Raw genomic sequence first — 10,926 nt, 5'->3', positions numbered from 1 at the left:
TAAAGATGACCTCCCAGAGAATTTATGGAAATTACCTCTTTAAAATTAAGAATCATACACTGGCTTGTGTGTTGTTTTGCTTTTTGGATTTGCTTTAACTAATAGACTAATTTTTAGAGATGTCTGAGATTTACAAAACAATTGAGCAGAAAATATAGAGTTCCCACTTACTCCTTAACCTCCCCACCTCATCTTCACACAGGTTCCCCTATTCATCACATCTTCAATGCAGTGCATTTGTTACCATTGATGAGCCAGTGTTGACACATTGTAGTAAAGTCCATATTGTACATTAGCGTTCACTTATGTGCTGTACACTCTATAGGTTTTGACAAGTATGTACTGACATGTTCTCAGTATTGTACAGAAGAGTTTCACAATCCTAAAAATCCTCTGTGCTCTGTTTATCCATTCTTTGCCCTTCCCCAACTTTCCTGGCAACCTCTAATCTTTTTACTACCTCTATAGTTTTTCATTTTCCAGAATGTCATATTGTTGGAAATTGACTGTATGCCTTTTCAGATACACTTCTTCCACTTAGTAATGTACATGTATATATATTTATATATTTATTTAATATATAAATTTATATAATATATATTTATTTAATATATAAATTTATATAACATATATTTATATATTTAATATATAAATTTATATAATATATATTTATATATTATATAAATTTATATAATATATATTTATATATTATATAAATTTATATAATATATATTTATATATTATATAAATTTATATAATATATATTTATATATTATATAAATTTATATAATATATATTTATATATTTAATATATAAATTTATATAATATATATTTATATATTTAATATATAAATTTATATAATATATATTTATATATTATATAAATTTATATAATATATATTTATATATTATATAAATTTATATAATATATATTTATATATTATATAAATTTATATAATATATATTTATATATTATATAAATTTATATAATATATATTTATATATTATATAAATTTATATAATATATATTTATATATTATATATATTTATATATAATATATATTTATATTATATATATTTATATATAATATATATTTATATAATATATATTTATATATTATATAAATATATATAATATATATTTATATATTATATAAATTTATATAATATATATTTATATATTTAATATATAAATTCATATAATATATATTTATATATTTAATATATAAATTTATATAATATATATTTATATATTTAATATATAAATTTATATAATATATATTTATATATTATATAAATTTATATAATATATATTTATATATTTAATATATAAATTTATATAATATATATTTATATATTTAATATATAAATTTATATATATATATTTATATATTTAATATATAAATTTATATAATATACATTTTATTTATATAATGTATATTTAAGGTTCTTCCATGTCTTTTCATGGCTTGATAGCTTATTTCTTTTTTGCTGAATAATATTCCACTGTAATATTATTTTTAGTATTACAAAACCCTACAGTTTGTTTATCCATTCACCTACTGAATGGCATCTTGGTTGCTTCCAAATTTGAACAATTATTAATAAAGCTGTTGTAAACATTTGAATGCAGGTTTTGTTGTACACATAAGTCTTCAGCTCCTTTGGGTAAGTAACAAGCACTGTGATTCCTGGTCTGACCAGGAATTCTAACATATCATGTCTCAGTCTTCTTTTGAGGCTTACTGTGTCTCTTCAACTTGTGGTTGTGTGTGTGTGTTTGTCTTTTAGTATGCCTTAGAAATTTGTTAAAGCTGAGTAAACATTAAATGTGCAATGTGTCTCCCTCCTAACTCCTCACCTCCACTTCAGCAAGGCTCTCTAAAATAGTAGGAGAACATGACTGACAAAATGGCATGTCTCAGACATTATTTAAGAAGAATTCTCTAGGGAAACCCAAAGGCAATGGAGGAGCCATAAACAAGGACATCATAGGGAATTTTAGCCTCTAACACATACAGCTATAGCAAGAAGTAAGCACAGCCTCGCCCCTAGTCAGATTAACACAAAACCTCGTGCTAAAGGCCTGTTTACCTCAGTTCTTGTTACCAAGTACAACTTATTCAGCTTTTAAAAATTTCTAAGGCATATTAAATACTAAATTTTCATGAAGGGAAATTATTTTATTAGAGTTTAGCAGACTGGAGATTTACAAAAGTCTAACTGATACCAAGAAAGGAAAACACATTTTCATGTTCTAAATAGATCTGCTGATCTGTTTGTCTGTTCCAAACAAATACTACCCCCTTTAATTAAAAAAAATTTTCTTATACTGTACTGTTATATCTGCTAGGATGAATCTCAACTATTTGTTATATTTGTTGTATATTATGGTGTCTGTGCACATTTATTCCTCTATATTAATTTTAGAAGCAGCTTGTCAAATCCCTTAATGATAAGGGCTTGATTGGGAGTAAATGACGAAACATTTTGGATTTTAAAAAATCAAGAAAATGGATATTTTACAAAATTGAATCTTTCATTGAAGGTGGCATGTATTTCCAGGTACTCAGCTTTGTTTTTAACCTTCCTAAACTTAGATTGTTTTCGGAATCTGGTATCCATGTTTCATGGCCAAAAACTAACAAATTTCTACTACATTTGCTTCTTTAAATGTTCTAAGTCTTTTACAAAAATGTTCTTTCTTCATGAGACAATATTGCTATAAATATATATTTTCCAAGAATCACTTATCAAATAATAAATAATTACTTACATGTTGTAATAATAAACTAGACTTTTATTCTTGTCATTACTTATTGAACCTCACACAGTGCTTCTTGCTACAGCCTTTCCTTTAGTAATATTCTCAGAGAAGGTCTGAGTTATTTAAGCATCTTTATCATTTTGCTCTCAATTTAAGTGATAATTATTTTCAGTATGGGAAATGAATCCCAAATTTCTCCCCATACAGATATCTTTTATACTTTTAATCAGAATACTTAAAATTATTAAGATAATACAATATTCAAAATATTTAACATACTTCTTATAACTATCATATTTGATCTAAAAACCAATCTTACAATAATTTTATCAAGGTTGTCTGAACGCAGAGCAGGCTTGGATCAAAGACTTCACTGTAGCCCTCCCCTGGAAACCTACACTCCACTTAAAAATGTTTTATTCACTGAAATTCTGGCCAACTGTGTTCTAACATAGAATACTTCGCTTAAATATAGGCAGATTTTTCCCCAGTTGCCTATAAAGGTACAATACATTTTTATACAGAAAACAAATAATGTACTCAATGTCTACAGAATTTTCTTGTACTTCAGTATAGACATTCTACTAAAAAGTAAGGTGACTTTAGGATAGGTTGATTATTTTCCTGCGATACAGTAATGATTATTTGTTGCTTTTTCCCCATGCCTCTTAATATAGTTTCAGAAATATTCTGATCAAAGTTAATTTAAAGTTCTAAATGATCATTCATTTAAAGTTCTAAATTATCATTCTCATCATTTAGAGTTCATGTGGTCAACTCTACTTCTGCCCTTTGAAAATGAGAATATATATATATTTGTTTTCCATTTTACACATGATTTTAAATTGATCATTAAAATTATTTTTCTAGTATTATCTGTATCTTTTTAGTGTTATAAGAATATATTAAATCTACATTAATTTAAATTATTATTTTTTCTCTATCTCTTCATCTAAGCTGGAATTCAGTATCCCTTTAATAACGTAAGGTCTGGCCGGGCGCGGTGGCTCACCCCTGTGGTCCCAGCATCTTGGGAGGCCGAGGCGGGCGAATCACCTGAGGTTGGGGGTTCGAGACCAGCCTGACCATCATGGGGAAACCCCGTCTCTACTAAAAAATGCAAAAATTAGCCAAGTGTGGTGGCGGGCGCCTGTAATCCCAGCTACTTGGGAGGCTGAAGCAGGAGAATCACTTGAACCCTGGAGGCAGAGGTTGTGGTGAGCCGAGATCATACCACTGCACTCCAGCCTGGGCAACAAGAGCAAAACTCCGTCTCAAAAAAAAATTAATAAAAAATAATAATAATGTAAGGTCTACTGTGAAAAACCTAAAGAACATTCTTCTACATAAAGATGAGAGCAGGATAGTATTGATAATCATATGTTGTTTATTTTTACCAATATTTCATTTTTTTTACAACAACCTCTTGGAATAACCATGAAAAAAACCAGCTATCTATCTATCATCTATCTATCTATCTATCTATCTATCTATCTATCTATCTATCATCTATCTATAAAGGTGAGGTAGAGAAGTTAACCAGCTTGATTCAGGTCATATAAAGCTTAGAGCATGACATCATGAACTCAAATCCATGCCACACCTACAATATTGTTTTATTGTTTGGGTAACTAAAAGAATATTGGTTGTAGAAAAAGATACATAAACTTCATATTCTATTAAGCAATTTTTCCCATTCAGTTAAGTTATATAAACCCCAATAAATGGAATCACTTTTTCCTTTCTTTTTCTTTTTATTGTCTCTTTAAAAGCTTTAGTTCCTTTTTAAAAATCACACTTGGGTCATTATCAATGCTTTTTGCAAGCATCAGCTCTTTCTGGGTTTTAATTTGATGTACTTCATTAGTCTTTCTGACACACCTTACAGGTTTGCACCACTCTCTGAAACTGCCCTTGATTGAGTAACCTCCTTGTTCACTTTTCTGACTTATTCTTCTAAAACCTGAGCTCTCCAGTGATTTGGGAGATTTACCCTGACTGGTGACTTGAAGTTTCTTCTTCTTATCTTCTTTGCTAGAATAACTTCTTGTTAAAAAATCAGAACTCATTGTGTTTCCTCTCTTCTTCCTGAATCCTATTGGCTTTTATACATTTTAGGAGCAGAATTGAACTAAAGAATAAAAACATGTATTTTTCATGGGAAATTTTCTCTTGGTCCTTTTATTGACTTTGAAAATGGAAAGGAAAGAATGAGAAAGAAAAGAAAAGAATAGCAAAATAAAGAAAAAATTCTTTTTAAAAAGCCCATAGTTAATGATTATGAATCTACTATACATTTCTTATTAAGTTCTCTTTAAGCTCTACTGTAGATACATGATCCCATTTTGGTTTTTCATATGTGAGTCAATAGACCATAACATTAAATGTGTAATTTTCCCCAGAGTAGTGGAAAGCTCAATTCCGTATTACCAGTATTATTTTGCAATCAGACTTCTAGATTTAAGTAGCACCGGGGTGAAATTATGATGTAAGATTTAGCAAGCAGAAGTGAAGTGCAGGGCACCAACTTTTGTTCCAAATGGAAGGAAGTTTGGAGGTCTAAGTACAATTATTATATTCTGTCTGGATTAAATTCCTATGTCTAGTTACCAGCTTTTAAAATAGAAAGATCACCGTGATTGTAGCAGCAGTTTAATTACCAGGGACCGAGGTACAGCAAACACAACATCATGTTTCATGCCTACATCTCAGTAATTCCAAATGCAGTGAGCTTGGGATGAATGAATGAAGTGATCAGTGTTCTCTCCTTCTCATCCTGCAGTTATCCTGCCCATTCCTAAGCATCTAATTTCCAATATTCAATTCCTTTGTGTTTAAAATCTTAGTTTCTACGATCTGCCCTGAACACTGGCATTCAATGAGTTTTCAAACTCAGCAATGATTACTACTTATTTCTAGAAACTCTGTTTTGTTATTTTGAAATTCATCCTTTTCCCAAATGTTCTGTTCTTTTCTTAGGAATTCTTTTTATATTGACATACACAGTCATTTTTAAGAGGTATTTTGTTGTATTACCACCTAAAATAGTTGTATGTATTTTATAGGTAGCATGCTCTTTCATTTCTGCTGCTGTTTTCTCTGGCTTACCTTCTGGGTGTGCTGAGATGGAGAGCGGCGGAGTGGACAGTGACACGCGTCTCTACCGCACCTAATCCTGTTGAATCTCTCCCGCACCTAATCCTGTTGAGTCTCTCCATCAGTGGCACGTCCTTGTGGCCCTCAGGAGGTCACGGGTGAGTTCTGCAGGCCCACTCAGGAGCCTCTCACTGCACAATTCCGTAACTGGTGGGTCTGCTCGGGCGCCATGGCTCCCAGTTCCCCTCAGCTCCAGCCTCCCCTCTGTGGTTGGAAGCTCACTCACTACAGGCTCCTTCGTTTCATGCTGGTTCCAGCAACGTGGTTCAGGTCTCCTGGTTCATGGGATATCTCTGCTTGGTCATGTGGAAACAGCCCAGGTCACTCCGTGACTGTCCCATTGACATCTTGCTCCAGCTCTGGAGTCTGTCTGCTCACACCGGCACCAGGAGCGAGTCAGCGAAACTGAGAGGCCAGCAGATGTTGACAATGGCAGGAGACCCTGGACTTCTCATTGTGCAGACGTGGTGACTTTTCTGGAATTCCACTTGCGTGTTTTTTTGTTTTGTTTTGTTTTTGAGGCGGAGTCTCGCAATTTCGCCCAGGCCGGACTGCAGTGGCGCGATCTCGGCTCACTGCAAGCTCCGCCTCCCGGGTTCGGCCATTTTCCTTCCTCAGCCTCCCGAGGAGCTGGGACTACAGGCTCCCGCCACCACGCCCGGCTAATTGTTTGTATTTTCAGTAGAGACGGGGTTTCACCGTGTTCGCCAGGATGGTCTTGATCTCCTGACCTTGTGATCCGCCTGCCTCGGCTTCCCAAAGTGCTGGGATTACAGGCGTGAGCCACCGCGCCCGTGTTTTGAGGAGGAAGGTCAGAGCAAGGCGCCTCCCCGGACAGAAGAAGTGCGAGACGCAGCCCCTCCCGCAGCAGGTGTGCAGCTCTGCCCGGGTTCTCCCTCCCTCTGCTCCGCTGCGCACAGCGGCTGTGGTGGGAGGACGCCCAGGCCACTCTCATTAAACGCTTTAGCACTGTTTAGAATTGTCGTTACAGAATGACTTTTACCCTCTGTTTTGCACTTTGTAGTTGTTTTCTTAGGGTTCATCTTCACCGAGTTAGGTGGTTTTTCCATGTAAATCCCATGGGAATTTAGGTAATTTACCTATTTAGAATTTAGAATTTGCCTGTATGCAAATCAAAGGGCGGGTTATGAGAACCCAGGCAGGTTTTGCATTTTGCATCTGTTTTGTTAGGTGCATTGCCCACTGCTAATTTTTTATATTAATAGGAGTCTTGCCTCACAACGATACATATTTAGAATTCTCCCCTTGAGGGAATTTCAAGACTGTGATTTTCTTAAAAGCAGTTTACTATTTTTTTATTTATTTTCTCTCAGAGCCTAGGCAGTCAGACACACTTTCTTGTTGGACTCCTGTATTGATATGGAGATGCGTTTTTCCCTGTCAACATTTTGCTGAAAGTATAGCCTTCTATAGTCCTGGGTTAATACAGGTACTGCAGGACAGCCCAGCCCTCAGATTGAGGCTTAGTCCTGAGTGTTCTTGGCTTAGCCCCAAAAAGAATTCAAAGGCGAGGCAATGGTGTTCAACAGGAGCTTTGACTGATGCGGCTGTGCTCAGCCTCAGCGGAGGTCCCACTCCTGGCAGAGCAGGGCTGCCCCACAGGCAGTTTGTCCAGAGAGCAGCTCAGAGGTGGGTCTGCACTCATATTTATGCCCACTTTTACCTATACTCAAATCAAAGGGCGGGCTATGAGCAATGTCTAGGACCCCAGTAGTAGAGTTGTGTCCATGGAAGTGGGTGATAACTTTCCGGTGTTGCCATGGCAATGGTAAAATGACATGGCACCCTGGTGGTGTGTTTTACAGAAAGCTGCTTCATCTGGGACCTGTTCTAGCCAGTCCTCAATTTGGTCCAGTGTCCCAGCCCCACCTCCAGAGTCAAGTCCTGCCTCCTACCTCATAGGGTCTTGGGCTTCAGTTCCAATCCCACCACCACATCTTCAGGAATATCAATATATATGGAGTGGCTCTTCTGTGCCAAGCATAGTTCTCCCTCTGGCCCCAGGGCTCTGTTCTTGTCCCTCAGGGAATAAAACACCAGCCCTTGAATTTATATTCCCAGCAATCTACCCTGTCCATCCAGGTAACTTTCCCTCTCAGAGCATCTGCAGCATTTTACCTTTACTTATGAAACATTAGGGATTTCTTCCTTTGTCTTTTGTGCTCATCTGAACATTAAAAATGTTTTATCTGGGGGTATTTAAAAGCTACAGGAAGATTTCAGGTAACTTAGCTTGGCATTTTATGATCCAGAAATCATTATTTCTTTGCAATTACATTCTCATAAGCATATTTTAAGTGAAAGATGGGCATCCATGATGTAATTAGCAAATGTTAATGTGGTAAATTCTTATTAATTTTGATTTCTAAATTCCGATATAGAGTTAACTCAGAAATTCAAACTCGGAGGTTATTGCTGTTTTTCCATGTGTGAATAAAGATTTTACTCTGAGAATTAATGATATAAACAAGACTATATTAATACACTTACCTAAATAAAGAAAACAACTGTTTGTAGAAGCACTTAGAAAGCTCTATTTATGTAAAAATAGTGGTGTGTTAATTACTTATCATTCTTATCTCTTTATTAAAGCTTGTCTAAAAATTAGGAATTAGGAAAACCTTTTATTTTATCATGTCTTTATTTTATATATGATAATATTACAGATCTTTGAAAAATTATCTAACTCACATGTTCAATGATTCTATTCTCTTCAATTAATCTGAATTTATAGGTTATTATTCTAAGAAAATTAAAATACAAACTCTTAATTATACATATACAGACACGTATATCTATGTATATAAATACATTTTTTACATAAGAAAGATTTTTTTCTCCATCCTAAATTGTATTTAAAAAGAAATATTTTGAATCACAAGCTATGTTCTCCCTAAGGGTCCCTTCCTCCTCCTGACTCTCTCTCTCTACCGCCCATCCTTTGTCACCCGTTATCTCCCTAAATTCAGTTGGGAACATTTCAGAAAGCTATTAACTAACTTTTTAAACTTTGATATTATGTAATATTGATTGAGTTAAATAAGATTTATGCAGAACTTTCTATAGGATTTTAGATTCCTGACCCCAGCATTAATTTGAAGTTCCTTATCATTGAAAGAGCCTCGGTATTGATATGGAAATAGGAACGCCAAGTTCCGATGTCTTCTGCCTCCTGCTGTCCTTCTTTCAAAAGCCTGACCATGGCCGCAGTTCTGCTTTGCAAGCAAAGATAAAGTTTGTCCAAGGTCACACGGAAGCATGTGGCCTGGTTTGCACCTTAGCAGTTACAGCTCACTGATTCATTGATAAGGTGAAATATATTATTAGTAAAATAAGAACCAAGACTACCTCTCCCACTCCCACAAACAAAGTATATGATTAGTGTAATATTTTTTTAATTTGTTGCAAAACAGAATTTTAATTTTAGTAGTACCAGTAAATATTTCAATACCTCCATTTTGTGGATGAGAAAAAAAGTTTTGTGAAGTAGAATGATCTCATCAATTTATAGTGATAGAATTCATGGAACTGAGGTCACTGCACTCCTAAATGAATGTTCAATCTTGTTATTCTGGCTCAATGAGTGAATATGTTCAGACATTCACTCCATTCAAGATATGAAAAAAAAAAAACATACACAAGCATCTCTCTCCTGAAATATTTAAATTCTAGCTAGAATATACTTACATAAAATAACTAATAATATACACCTGTATTTGTTGGAATCTTTGGTGCAAGTATGATTATGGAAGTTTTCAGCAAGAAGATGGGAGTTTTGATATGCTTACATTAACAAGTGATGGGGAAAGGGAAATGGAGCTAGAAATTCAGGAGCTGGAAAACTGAAGTATTAAAAGATGTATCAGCTACTGCACCACAGTGAAGAGCCAGGCTTTAACATTGTTGCAGATTCCAGACACTCAGACTTACGTCCTAGAACATAGAGAGAATTGGCAGCTCATCACTGCAATCCTATTTACTGTTTCTTTATACCGAATGCTTTGCTGCAGTTTTCTGGAATCCAAGCTCTTTCTAATGACAAATTTATACAAATGCTACTGTTGTTAGACACACTGAATAAAAAGAAATGTTTCTAAAATTCTAACCACCACCACCACGACACACACACACACAGAGATAATAATTGAATTGCTGGTTCAGGAAGGCCGATTGAACTATGTTTAAACATAAACCTAACACAAGGAAAAGAAGGTAAGCATCAAACATATGTAGGATGTAAACCAATTTCTGTAGATGAAGATGTTGGTAAAGGATTCTAGACTGAAGCCACGCCTCTCAAAGTATTCATGGAGAAAGAGTACTTTTGTTTTGTTTCAATGTATGTTTTATTTCATTTTTGCATTACAATCTCTTGCAGATCAATACTTTTGTATAATATAATAAAATGGAAATAGTGGAAAAATAAAATGACATAAAAACTCAGGAACAGCATTTTTACTATTACATCCAATAGACATAAAATTACTCTGTGAAATTGCTATAGAAAATTCTCAGTTGTTTCCCTGAATATCTGGTCTCATCCCATCCTAGAGCAATAACTCACGGTTTGTGAACCTGTGGACCTTATTTGAGCATCACCGGTTGCAAGTATGTGGAGGAGGAGAAGATGCAAAAAGAGAAATTGTTTACTTGCAGAGACACAGAGCGCCTGGGACTCAGGAATGCCAGGGAAGACAGGGTGTGTGGCTCACAGTGCTCCCAAATTGATAAAACTATAGAAGCCCACCATCCTTTCCTTCCTTGCTTTCAAAATGCCCCCTACAAAACCTACTGTACATCACAGTGACCTGGCAAGCCAACAAAAAAATGACTTACGATCCCTGCACATTTTCTAGGAAGGCAGGGAGGCTGCTGATACACGGTTCTAAGGGTTCCTTCCAAAATCATTAGCACACCTACTATTTATTATAAGCACATAGCAGCTGGGCATGGGGAGACTCCAACATCCAGAGAAGCTGAGA

This window comes from Pan troglodytes, chromosome 8 (assembly GCF_028858775.2).
Source record: "Pan troglodytes isolate AG18354 chromosome 8, NHGRI_mPanTro3-v2.0_pri, whole genome shotgun sequence".
NCBI lineage: Eukaryota > Metazoa > Chordata > Mammalia > Primates > Hominidae > Pan > Pan troglodytes.
Note: the sequence above shows the minus strand (reverse complement) of the source record.